The 14,135-nt window shown below is 32.1% G+C and overlaps 1 pseudogene across 1 annotated transcript; it reads right to left on the bottom strand.

The window, feature by feature from the left end:
* Window positions 1–103: 103 nt before the first annotated feature.
* Window positions 104–5,602, bottom strand: LOC145621172 (26S proteasome non-ATPase regulatory subunit 11 homolog pseudogene; annotated as a pseudogene). Its single transcript, XR_014108360.1, has 2 exons — window positions 5,451–5,602; window positions 104–1,700 (listed from the first exon to the last, which is right to left on the bottom strand). The product of XR_014108360.1 is annotated as a 26S proteasome non-ATPase regulatory subunit 11 homolog pseudogene (transcript).
* Window positions 5,603–14,135: the final 8,533 nt, after the last annotated feature.

Here is a 14,135-nt window from a genome sequence, read left to right as displayed (position 1 = left end):
CAAAAATGTAACCTTTTTGAATTGAAATGACAAATGTAACACAGAAGCCATAATTCTCCTGTTAAACAAGAATTGAAACCATTTGTGAAATGCCTATATGCACATCAGCATACCAGATGTAACACCTGAAATAATAGCAATTCAAATAGAAAGCAAACGTCAAGCAGCATCACCTACAAATATTTATTGCCCTTGCTATGAAACAAAAGCAATTCTTCAAATGCCGTTGACAAAATTAGACATCGAATGGTAAATATCTATTTCAAGCTAGATCTGAGACGATATGCAAACACAGAAATCAAAAACAGTTTCTACAAATTTTCGTTTTCCACGACAATGGCAGACTATAACTCCAATTAGCTTTCACGGAACCACAATAGGAGCACTTTGAGACCCTGTACCCTTACGCCATAATCTTAGCAGATCTGACAAAAAGGCTGTCGACAACCTTTGCAACATTGGAAATGGTATCCAGGGTAGCTTCATAAATAGCCTCAGTCTTGGGATCATCAAAGATAATAAGGCATCCTGCACCCTGATCAAGAGTCCCTGCAAATTTCTTGTCCAAAATCATCTGAGATAATTTCCTCTCCACATGATCAAGGGGGAGTTCGATCAACTCAGCAATGTGGGCGATCTCAACGCTTGAAAATGGCTCGATCAGTCTGCAAAGATTCTGCTCCAACAGAGTGTCATAAAGAGATGATAGATGCCTGTGAACAATAGGGTCTTCTTGCAGTTGATCCTTAAAGTTTACCAATGAAGCCTCAAAAAGTTTAAGAGAACGCTTTGAATAAGCATCAGCAATAGCTTTCATCGCATCAAGATCAGGGCCCAAGTACTGCAAGCCTGCTTTGGAAGATATAATTCCAGCAACATCATCAGCTTGATTCACCATGACTTTGCACAAAAGCATGTATTTCAGACTGTATACTGCTCTGGGATCCTCAAGAGCATTAAAGGCCTCAAAAGCTTCAAAGAAGTAACTGTAGGCAGTTTTATAGTCTTTCTCCTCGGCATGGAGTATCCCACTCTGCAGGTCTATTGTCCCCTGCTGAGCTGGAGGCACATATATGGCATTGGCTGCTGTTCTAGCTGCAGTAAGGGCAGCCTTGGCTTTGGGTAGGTTTCTCAAAGAGAAATGAAGCTTGCTCTCCAGTAACTCAATGTCCACTAAGAGAAGTTTATCATCTAATCTTCTGACCTCCTTTATCAGACCTGAAAGGAGAGACAACGCTTCAGAGTACTCCTTGATCTCCATCAACAAAGCAGCAAGTCTGGCCTCAACTCGTTGGCGAAGGAAAGTTCGTTTCTCGTCACGAGTCCACTGTACCATATCTTTGCAAAGGGAGATCTGGAGTTCAGTTGAGTTAGGTATTTTAGCCACTGTGTCAATGATTCCTCGCACAATTTTCGCAGTTTTAGCTTTGGGAATCATGGAAAAGTAGGACCTCAACTGAGTCAACAGAATCCGAAGATCTTCAGCCTTGTTTTCTTGCCTAAGATAATCAGTGAGCTTTGTGATTGCCTGTTCCTTTATGCGCAAAGCATCAGGTGAAGAAGAAGGATCTGCAAGCACTCGCTGCAGAATTGTAATTGACTCTGCAGCACTATTTGCTTCCAGAGCCTGTTCAAGGGATTCTGTGGTTGCAGGCAGAAAGTTGGCCATTGTTGTTTAGTATTGGTGATAAAATAAAGTCCTGTGAAGACAAAATAAAGCAATATTAGTGTTACGTTATTAGCAATATGTTTAGTTGTATACAGTTCACACACACACACACACACAATACCAGGAAAGAAAGAGGCTGGGGTATGCGCAATACATAGTGGAACTTCAAATGGGCGAGCAAAGAAAACTAATTCTGCACTACGTTACAAAAACAACAAATAGGAAATAATAATCAACTAAAAAAAGCAACAAAGTAACAACAGAAGATAGAGAAAAAATGGTTGGCAAGGAGGTAAATAACTGATTACACACTGTAAAAACTTTCCAAAGCCTAAGTTGTGGAACATAGAATAATAAGTAACATATCATAGGATCATGAAAAGACAGGCAAGCAAACCCCCCACCCCCCTCCCTCCTCCTCCTATCCTGCTCCATCATCATCATGAATTCAAAGCTGCTATGGGCATCTTAAAAAGCTTGTGTATCAAAAAGAAAATAAATAAAAGTTTTAATCCTGGAATTCCCCATTAGCACAGAAACCATAGCCTGTTAGGCAGTAAATTGAAAAGGCTCAATCCAGTTAAGAAGAAAAGTCATGAATTCCTTTTAACAAACCTATTGAAGAACAATACTTAACAATGTAAACCCATTCGGACAAACACCCTCCACCAGCATTCGAGAATAATAATACAACCCAACTCAAAACAACCCGATTGGAGCAAAACCCAAAATTAAAGTATGAAAATTTCTCTCACATTTCGTCAAACAGGTTCTAGGCAGAACCCAAATTTTAAAATTTCGCATAACGACTCAACACATACTGCCCAACATTCAAATCAACAATGGAAACACTCTTTATTAACATCCCATGAAAAAGATGAAGGATTCGTTCATCCTTCAAATCATCAATAAAAGCCAATAATTTTCATGCTGATTAGAGGAGAGAGAAGGATGTAATCGTTGAATTTGTTTCTGGGAAATCACAATTTGGGTTGCTTTAAAGAAATTAGGGTTTTAAAGGGATTAAAGCAATTGCTCATCAAAGTGACGGAATAACAGAACCATACAACTGACATACAGACAGCAAATATGTGGAAATCAACCGGCAAAACCATACAACTCACATTCAGACATGATTCAGATCTCAAGAAATGAACAATTATACAAGATCTAATAGAAGAAATGAACGAATAAATCAGTATTCAGCCTCACAAGCTAAATGCATGAAATTCAAACTAATTGTACAAACAAATCAATCATAATCCACACACAAAACAGTAGTGATTTGGGACGAAAACTACAAGAAATTTAAGAACTTACAGCGAAATTCAAGATGATTGGTAGCAATTAAGAGATCAGATCGAATTAGTTCTCTTGAAAAATCTTAAGATCTAGAAATTGAAACTAGGGGAGAGAGAGAGAATGGAGAGCTACAGCACAAGAGCGGATTAATGATTCAATTTGTTACGTTCAGGGCTTCAGGCTTTAGCCACTAGGGTATACTGGTACAATAGGTTTTCCTTTTTTATTTTTTTTTTAAAAAAAAAAAAAAAAAAAAAAAAAAAAAAAAAAAAAAAAAAAACTAAACTAAACTAAGGGATTTGGCTTGGCCCTAAATTTAAAATGAAAGCCAATATAGGTTGGGTCACAAGTCATATCACTAAGGTGAGTTCAATGAACCTGATCCAATTAGTTAATTGGGTTAGGCACTTCTTTAGCAAGTTATTTGTGAGTTGGAAATTTCAATCTAAACCTAGCCCGTTTAAATTTTAGGTCGTTTTGGGTAGACATTTGAAGATCTCAGCCAAAACCCATAATTTTGTGTAAGGTTCAGATTTTCCCATCCCTACATAAAATGGCAAGCATAAGGGTAAACACCTTCAAATTATATCAACAAACTCTAATTCAGATGTTTTGACAGCAAATATGTTGGAGATGCTACGATGGCATATTTTGGGACATTTTGAACGTATTTCAGCCATTTCATATCTAAAAGGTTTCTATAATTCCGGAAAGCCAATAGCTACAAGTTTTAGTGGAAGACAAGGATAATCTCCAACTGCAAACTAAACATGCTACACTTCCAAAATAAAGTAGTAGCAGTTTGAGAAACATCAGCAGTTATAGACTTGTACATTTGTACGTCTAATACACTGTTATAAAGGTTGTCCTCAAAAGTAAAGTTTCATGATCTACGGGGTAGAGTACCCATACCCGACACTTCACATTACAATTAGATAATTAATGCAATGACGGAACTATGAATCTCTAACAAAGACGAAAGAGGGTTAATAAGCCAGAAAAGAAGAGAGCTTAGGGAGAGAACAACTTATCTTATTGTAATTGGTTGAAGGGGAACTTAAAAGCGTCACAGGAACTGCTTTAGGCTACAATGTTATAGTGGTATTTGTACGCATGGATGTAGAAAGGCATGATTGGAAGGCATAATTGGGTAAACACCAAACTAAGTTACTCATATAATATTGGGTTTGAGGGCCTTAATTTCTGAAAGCATTAGTTTGAAGCTTTATGATTAGACAATTCTTGATAAAAACTTAAATCAATATTTTAATCCTATTCAAAATATCACAAGTTCGCACAATTTTGACTTTGGCATTATTTATATAATAACTCTAACGACATTTTCATACTATTATATAAAAAACAAATATTATTGTGTAATATGTTCGAGTATTGGATTAGTCTATATATTTTTCAAATACTAACAATTATACTTATTACAATATTAAGGGTCACAAACTAGGGAATTGACAAATGTGTCACTTATGCAATTATTTAGGAATAGGAGTACTATATTGAGTCCAGCAAAAGTGCCCAATTTTACTACAAATTCTCCATGTCCTAAGTTTGAGCCATGTCAAGTCATTCTTGTAAATGACACTCAAACCAATGGTCCCTAACTGAAAGGTGATGGAAATGTGGAAGATATTGATAATAGCTTCAAATGGAGAGTGCACTTGACATCAAATTAGCAATACAACATCAACAAGTTTAAATGCCTTTTTACAATCAAATACTTTGTAAACTCAATCTGAGCTTTTAAGCTCTCCTCCGATTGATCTAATCCAAAGTTACATAAAAACCTAAAGATTACCATCCACCATCAGACCCATCTTTTGTATCATACCCTCCTCAGATTTCACACACCTAACATAGACTTGTCCAGCTCGGAATAACCGATAACCTAAATACGAGTAAAATTTTAGGTCATTTATCTAAAGAGTATTAGAAGTTTAACAAGATGGCCAAAACTTCATCCATGACTCCCATCCCCTTTCACTGAGACATTTGAAAGCCCCTATACAGCTTAATTCATCCTCTTTATAAGCAAATGATACTCATAAAAAAATCCATATCAAAAATAAACTTGTGACCATATTATTCGAGGCGAAATTTAATCAAACTAGTTACAAAAAAAATCGAAAATGACATATAATAATCCAACATTCAATAAGTTCGATAAACAATTCAAAGTTCAAACAAATACAATATCATATCTGACAAAACGAAATCTAGGAAAAATAATATATAAACTGAAAGCAAATTTGACTAAATTTGGCTAAATTTCACAAATGAACATTTAAAATTAATTCAATTACAGCTTAAACCCCAAAGATCATGCAATTAATTCACAATTTCTGGAATATAAAAATGAACAAATAATAGATCTAATGAGTAAATTAAGGTTACAAAGATGCGCTAAATTTGAAAAAACAGTAGTAATTGAAATGAAAGAGTGAATTGAAGAAAAATGAAAAACCTGAATTTGGGGAAATCTTAGTGAATTGGAGTTGTTCGTCGACAGTGCGTGGCCGCTTTTCTCTCTCCTGTTGTTCTGGGTTTTGTCAAGTTTTCTTGCTGAAGGAGCAACTTCTGGGTTTTCTCTTTCTAACTACAATTGTAGATGAAATCATGAAATTAGTGAAGTAGTATTATTGGGCTTAGAGAGACTGGACTTTGATTCAATACAATACCCAAATTTAAGCCCGATATTGAGAGGTTGTGCTTGTTGGCTTGTGTCAAGAGCTCGAGCTATTTGAGCTCGACTCGATCAATATAATATTTTATGTACCCGGTTATATATATAGGTAGGTTCAATTAAGGTGTATGTTTGCTCCTTTTAAGGTTTAAAATGTTCGAAAAAATTAAATAAGCCTTAAACAAAAAATTTCATCAAAATTAGGTTCAACTATTATTTGTATGGGCAAAGTTTCAGGTACGGCAAGAGATAAACTACTTTTAACAAAAATATGATGGAAAATGATATCATAAGAAAATAGTACTATAATAGATAATTGTTGATTAGATCTAATTTAGCTTAGTTAGTTAATTGGGGTTGTACCCAAGGTCTGTGATCAAATCTTGTCAGCATCATTGTCTACACCAGAAGAAAAATCATTCGTCTATCAATGCGTAATTAGCAAACTAGCCCCTAACTATTGGGGTACAAATTACCTAGAACCCAATAATTTTACAAGATCGAGTTAAACTTGTCATTGAGTAAAAAATTTAATGATCTAATGATATATAATTAGTCTCATGACTTAAGATTATAAGCATAAAACTTAACAAATACAATGTGACTATGTGAGTATGATTAAAAAAAACTTTGGAACACAAAAGTGGGAACATAATAAAACACGCAGGTAGACGGGAAAAGCGAAAAGCATATGATTCATTCAACAAATCAATCTACGTACGTGTAAACACATTGGAAAAAAATATTAAGGATTTGGGCCCAAATCCAACTTCTCTATCGGTTGCAACTACTTGCCGAACAGGTGAACTTCCCCCACACTCTTTTTTTTATATTCGTGGCGTACGTACACTGTACACATGGCTGCATTTCTTCTGCATTGTGGTCTCATTCTCAAACCGATAACTCTCCCTTCGTCCCAGATTAACTAGACAACTAACATATGGTGTTAAGAGAGCCATAAAGGCGAGGATGAGAATCGATCCCAGGATCTCCTACAAGCAGGAGAGAAACTCTAACCACTTGAGCTATCCCTCACTCTCAGCTTAATTATAGCTTAATTATAGCTTAATTATTATGTGATGTAAGGAAGTATCATAATATTAGTAACTTCATTTTAAATTATTTGGAATCTTTTATTTAGTAAGGAATTCTTTATTTAGTAAATTCATTCTACTTGGAATTTCCGAGTCCTTGTACATGGAATCTTGGATTGTACTCCAATTTTTAATAAACTGTCTATTTTTCGATGACAAGATCATTACTCAACCCTTATGTAACAACTAAGAATCTTCTAAGGTTGTACGAGTATGTAGCAAACTCTTTCAATTCTAGTCTTAAATTCTACCAATACTATCTTTGGAATGTCAAAAACTATTTTTCCACTAACGGTATCCTACGCGCGCGATGCGCGCGGAGGGGCTAGATCTTGCGGAGAAGTTGTATTGACGTGTATTTACACCTTTGGTTAGGGTGGTAGACCTAGTAATTTTAATACTGACTATTTGATTTATGTGCATATGTGGTGAATTTGTAGAATTATAAGAAAGCCACCAAAATCTTTTAAGACAATTATTTTTTAAATCCTCAAAAGTTTAACAGTGTTATTTCAAAATTATTATTATTATTATATAATATTTAATTGTTTTCCATCCCTTCATATTTTAAGCGGCCATTGTTAGTTTAGAACTCTCAATTGTTGTGCATATTTCAATAGTACTTAGTATAATATTTCTATCGTGTTTTTCTTCAAATGAATTTTTTTGTGAGCTTTGGTCATATGGAGTAATAATATGTAAACAAGTTCTTTAATGTTCTACGACGACCATCTAATATCTATACCAATACTAAAGCAATAACCAATTAGTTATATTTTTCATCTTAAATTCTCTTCATAATTAATACCATTTTTTTCTACCACGGATTTCCCTTGATTTTAGGATTTTTAGCTCTTTATACCTCTTGATAACATACGCCAGCTCAAATATCACCAAATATATGATGTTGTTTATATGTACACTTAAAAAGCTAATTAACCACATAGTGAGGGATAACTCAAGTGGTTAGAGCTCCCCTCTCGGTCCAAGAGATCTTTGGATCGATTCTCATCATTCGCCCTTGTGGCTCTCTAAACACCAAAAAAAGCTAATAAACCTTAACATTAGTTGCAATTAAAACACGACAAGATTTTTTTTTTTTTTGGGGGGAGGGGGGGAGGGAATGATAAGTTAGTAGGATTTTATTCCAAATCAAACTTCGCAAGAGTCAAGAGATTTTGCGGAAATAAGAAGAGCAACTATGAAAAAGTAAAAATAAACAGTCACTTGGTAATAAACCGTTTCATTGTACATACAAATTTTTTCTTTTTAAATAATAATAATAATATCATATAAGTGTAAAGCATTAGAATTTTTTTATTTTAAAAAAAAAAATCATTACAAATTATTTGTTAACAAAAATAAAATTAATTGATGATATGTTTAATGATTAAAAAACATTAAATATATTAATGATAGTAAACATATTAATGAGGGTATTAAAGTAAATACACATTTTGTACACAACTTTGTACATAGTTTTGAGGGTATAATTGGTAGTACACTATTCCTGAGAGATGTTTTCTACTTTTTATAAGGTAGGGATTATAAGATAGGGATATAATCCATAAGAGGAAGAGATCACAAAAAATTAGAAAAACCAGAGAAGAGAATGTGGTCATCTCTTTCTGGAAAGGATGTATGTTGTGGATCCTATATTCATTTATGATTTGTACTTCGTATATGTTAACTTAAGCAATCTTGTCTAAAACAAACATTGAACCACAAGACATCAAGGTTGCTAGTTTGTTTCAATTTTAAGGAAAAAAAAAGGATGAATAGAACTATCAATTTTACCAATATATACCCGTCAAAAAAAAAAAAAAAAAATTTACCAATATATAGCGCAGATAAAGGGTTAGGAAGGATGCATAAATTCATTTATCAAAGAAAAAGCGGTTATAGAAATTGTACATGCATCGTCGATTCACCGACAATGTTTGCTCCCAAGAAGATTAGTAACCATGGAGAAATAACTTTGAACATACTCTTTCTAAATCAGAACAGGCCCTAAGAGTGTGTTTTTTTCACCCGATTTACTTATATGAACTTATTTTATCTTATATGAAACAACCTGAACTTATTAAACCTTATGAAAACTTATTTTAGTTATAATTTGTACTTAGATAACCTTTATTTTAACTTATTTTTCTTGAACTGGGTAACTAAACTTATCTGAATTTTATTACTAGTACATTTGAAATAAATGAAAAAATAAGCTGAACAAAACAGTCTTCTAATTGAATTATTAATAACTATAGCAAACCAATCCAATTACTTAAATTTTTGATATATGTATAATGTCTTTAATTAGTTAGGACATACAAATTTATTGTATACCTTAATTAAGGACAAAGATTTATAAAACCCATCCCTAAAACTTTTTTGGTGCTTATGAACATCATAGCGATCATATATCAACCACTATAATTATATGAAGTCAAAATCACACGGATCAAGTAGTAAACATTGAGAAAGATTTGATGTATGTTTGTGTGGAATACTATGCCCCAAATGAGAGTGAGTCTAACCACAACTGGAATTATTCTAATCTTAACGGTGAAGTTGGTTGTAATTTTAAAGGATAACTAATCTCATCATCAAACTGCCATAAAATGTATAGATGGATACATGTAAATTTTGAAAGACACAAAAGTGAGTGTGACACAACCGGTACTTTTGTTATTTATCTCATGAGAATAAAATATTATGTTAAGTGATTGAAAGATTAAAATTATGTCTACTTATAATTCAAAATTTGACAATTTCTTCACTTTTTCATATGTTTTTATTATAATGTAAAAGCATAACAATTTGCATTTGATTGGACTCTACCCTTACACATTAACAACTTATTTGGAGAAAGTCGAACATGACTTACCATTTACACTTATCCAGGAGTATAGTATTATTGTCTTTGACACAAGGAAAGCAAGAATCAAATGAAGAAGATGAGCATATTCAATTAAGGAAATCAAAGTAATTAGGTGTAAACTCCAACTACATTATAACTTGTAATTAACTTCTATTGAGTCTAGCTAATTGTAAATTTGTAAACATGCTAATTTTGTCCTTAATAAATTAGACAACTAAAGATAGAGAAGAACAATCAGTTACGTTTTTTCAACTAATTGAATAATTCACCATTTGTCGGATATTTTGATTTCTTGTTAGTTTAATTAATTGTTTATAATAATTGGGAAATCGGACCAAATCCATGTGAATACGGGAGTTGCCGAGTTGGTGCATATGAGCAAAAGGCCAATTTGACAGGCCATCACCATTCACCACCGTATGAGTATGAGGTATGACCAAGTAATTAACTTTCTTCTCTTTCTTTATTGCTAACTTCGAATTTTCATTTTAATCACTTTTCTTTGTTTTCCTTTGACCATTACTATACTTTGACTTTCTAACAAAATAGAATCCCAAAATCTACATTTTGTATACCAAATTCGGCTAATTGTCTAAATGATTTGATAAATTATGAAACAATATGAAATGGACCTAGGCAACCCGAACAGGGAGGAGGATTGGAGGAGAGTTAGGCCCACAAACAAGGCTTTGGACTTTCCATACTAAAACCAATTGGCAATAGTAGGAGTTCCTCCTCTACTTTATAAAGTGGAACCACCTCTCCTCTTTCTCCAATGTGGAACACTCAAAAGTGAACATTGGGTTCCAACATAATTAATTTTTGAAAATGATATACGAGTATAAAACCTTCAACATTACATGTAAAGAGTTAAAGGGAAAAATATCTTGCTAATGAGCGTCCTGGGTCGTTAGATAACTAATTAATACTGCGTATAAAATCTAAGAAAATATTAATTTTGAAATTAATATTAAAATCACATGTCAATTGGTGTAATTAATACAGAGTAATGTTTATTTTACCTTAATATATCTACTTTTAGTCGATGACTCTAGACTAGTAGCCGCTAGAGGCCTAGAGATATGCATTAGTGAATCACCAGAAAAAAGGAAAAAAAAAAAAAAAAAAAAAAAAAGTATGAGAGAATATAAAAGGTTTGAAGCCTCAATTGAAGCCTTAGTACTTATCAACTTAGCACAAATCTATGAAGTGAATTAGGTAATCAGCAGATGCATTAACAAAGTTGGGAGACAAATAAAAAACTCGACTTCCCCTTTAAAAAATTTCTCCGTATCAAAGTGTACATATAACTTTGACTTATATTTTCTTGATTTATATTAGGCATACTTCCTTAAAATCCTTCAATACCGTACAATTCCAAAATAAAACTTCAAAGAGTAAATAAATATTGAGCTAGATTAAGAAATAGAAAATACGTTATCATCTCCAAATTATAATACTCCGTATCAAGCAGCCAAGCATGATTTAGTATCTTTTGTGATTGGATTTGTTGACCATGGACTTTAAAAAATATGCAGCAATGAGGCCCCATATCTTATTTTTACAAAGGACCTGTTCACATTTACTTAATTTCAGTTCAGTTCAATTCCAATCAGTTTAGTTCAGTTCAGTTTTATTCAGTTCAGTTCAGTTCAGCTCTTAATTTCCCTCTCTTATAAAATATTCATTTCAGTTCAGTTCAGCTCCAATCAGTTCAGTTCAACTCAGTTCAGTAAATATGAGCATGCCCTAAACTAAAATTATTTTTACTTAACTGATAATATTTTTGCTGAACTTACATTATTTTTACTAAACTGAAATTAATTTTACTAAGCTGAAATTATATTTACTGATTCTCTGTTATATTTTCTTCTTAAAGGTACTGATTTTTACTGAACTGGAATTATTTTTACTGAACTGAAATTAATTTTACTGAACTGAAATTATTTTTGTTGAACTGAAATTATTTTTACTGAATATAACTATTTTTTAAGGTGAAATGAACAAGGCCTAAATTATAAAGTCAAAATAACATTAAATCCATATTAATTATTTTAAAAGTTTTTCAAGATATTATTATTACATACTCCTATCCCAATATAATAAACCATAATTATATTTTGATTTGTTTTAAAGTAATTGCTCACTTTTTTTTTTTTTTTTTTTTTTTTTGCTGAACTTTAAATTATTTTTGCTGAACTTAAATTATTTTTATTGTACTGAAATTAATTTTGATGAACTGAAATTATTTTTACTGAATCTCTATTATATTTCTTCTTTACATTTACTGAATCTCTATTATATTTCTTCTTTACATTTACTAAATCTCTATTATAAATTGAGGATTTTCTAATGTATGTCCAATAGGCACGTTGCACATTTTGCATTAAAAAAAAAGGCACATTGGACATAGACATAAAAGTTTCTTTATCAATAAAGTATTCTAATAAATAATAATTTTCCATAATAAAAACTTCTCATTAGCATTCCTCTCAAGGTAGTAGATGTTTTTATCAAATCATATTAACATAGGTTTTATCTTACCCAAAAATCTTGTCCTTAAAATATAAAGTCTTGTGAATTTCTTTATTGCGAGTAGAGTGTTTTTGTTTTGTTTTTTTTTTTTTTTTTTTTTTTTTTTTTTTTTTTTTTTATAAAAAAAAAGAAGAAAAGATATATGTATTATCAAAAAGAAAAAAAAAACCTACATCCCACATTGTAATTTTCTATTCACAGCTAATTACTATCGTCTTAATTTATAGTTGTCTTTAATCAACCCAACTCCCATCCTTAATTAAATTGATACTCCCGATCTCCTTTGAAAGACAAGGTTTATCTCTTCTTTTTGGGAGAGAAATTTCTTAGTTTTGAATCCATTATATTAGATCTAATGGATTGTCGTGAAATTATTTCGTTGGTGAAAAAGTTATCAGGTTTTTCGAATACAGACAGATGAAGCCGAAGAAAAACATCCTCACGGCTACAAAGGATCGTTAGATTATCTCTCTAACAAGGATGCATTTTCTAGTGATATAAGCGGGAGATGTTCCACAATGCAAGATCTACTCGACGATCATAGTTTTTATGAAGGAGAAGTTAATTTGATTCAATATCTTATGTATTTGTTAACGTTGAATCTCTATGGTAGATGTCGTATGACATTTAATTAATGAAATATTTTTGCTATTCCAAAAAAAAAAAAAAAAAAAAAAATTAAAAACTCCCTCCATCCCAAAATAATTGAGACATTGATTTTTTTATTTTTTTTTCACTATTCATATATTAGCTTTGACTATAATTTTTTACTAACATAATAAATCATATTTTGTCATAAAATATATCGTTAAATAGGTATTCCGTATTAAATAAAGTTTCATAATATAAAATTTGCTATAATTTACAATAGTATTTACTTATATAAAAATAAGGTCAAACTAATGCATCAACATGTATACAAAGGTTGAATGTGTCCGTTATTCTGGGAAAGAGGGAGTAACAACGAAAGTATCACGAATACTTAGGGCCTGTTCACTTCAGCTTAATTTCAGTTCAGTTCAGTTAGTTCAGTTCAGCTCTAATCAGTTCCGTTCAATTCAGTTCAGTTCAACTCCAATCAGTTCAGTTCAACTCTAATAAGTTTAGTTTAATTCAGTTCAGTTCAGCTCATAATTTCCTTCTCTCATATCATTTCAGCTTAATTCAGTTCAGTTCAGTTCAGCTCCAATCAGTTCAGTTTAGTTCAACTCCAATCAGTTCAATCATTACATTCCTATTAGTAGGTACTTTTCAAATATGAAATTTCATAATTTTAAAAATTACGAAAAGTGAAGACATTCAACGATAAATAATCGCAAATAAGAAAATAAGATTTGATTTGATCTAATCTGATTATTTTTAAAATAAATTGATATCAATTTATTTAAGTTGAACTACACATACTCTCTTAAAAACCCTAAAATTTTCTCTGTTCTCTCTCTTAAAAACCCTAAAATTTTCTCTGTTCTCTCTCTTCAAACCTAGCCACCCTACCATATTAAAACTTAGGGGCTGCCATCGACTTTTATTGATGGTAAGCCCCAAATTCTTCTTTAATTTAATGTTTTTGGTCAATAAAGATCACAATCAGTATGGTGATTATAGTCAGTCCCTCCATGTAGGGTTTTGTCAGTCCCTCCATGTAGGGTTTAGTATTGTTTGGTTGTTTGATTTTAGTGTGTGCAGGGATACAAATTTTGAAGATTCGTCTTGTAAATTTGTGGAATTGCGCGTCTGTTGGTATAGGGGTGCAGATTTAGAAGATTCGTCTGACAAATTTGCAGATCTTGATGATCAATCAAGTTATATCTCTTTTGCGACTATACATCAATGGAGCTCCGTCAAGAACGATGCAAAGACATCTAAAATTATCCAGGAGCAGTTCAGAAGCAATGCCATTAGTTTAGGAGTATTTAATTCTTGTATTGAGAATTTAGATCTCTTAAGGGATGATTGTAAGTG

The sequence above is a fragment of the Chenopodium album genome, chromosome 27 (genome assembly GCF_948465745.1).
Source record: "Chenopodium album chromosome 27, dcCheAlbu1.1, whole genome shotgun sequence".
Taxonomy (NCBI): Eukaryota; Viridiplantae; Streptophyta; class Magnoliopsida; order Caryophyllales; family Amaranthaceae; genus Chenopodium; species Chenopodium album.
Note: the sequence above shows the minus strand (reverse complement) of the source record. Positions and strands in the feature narration are given on the sequence as shown.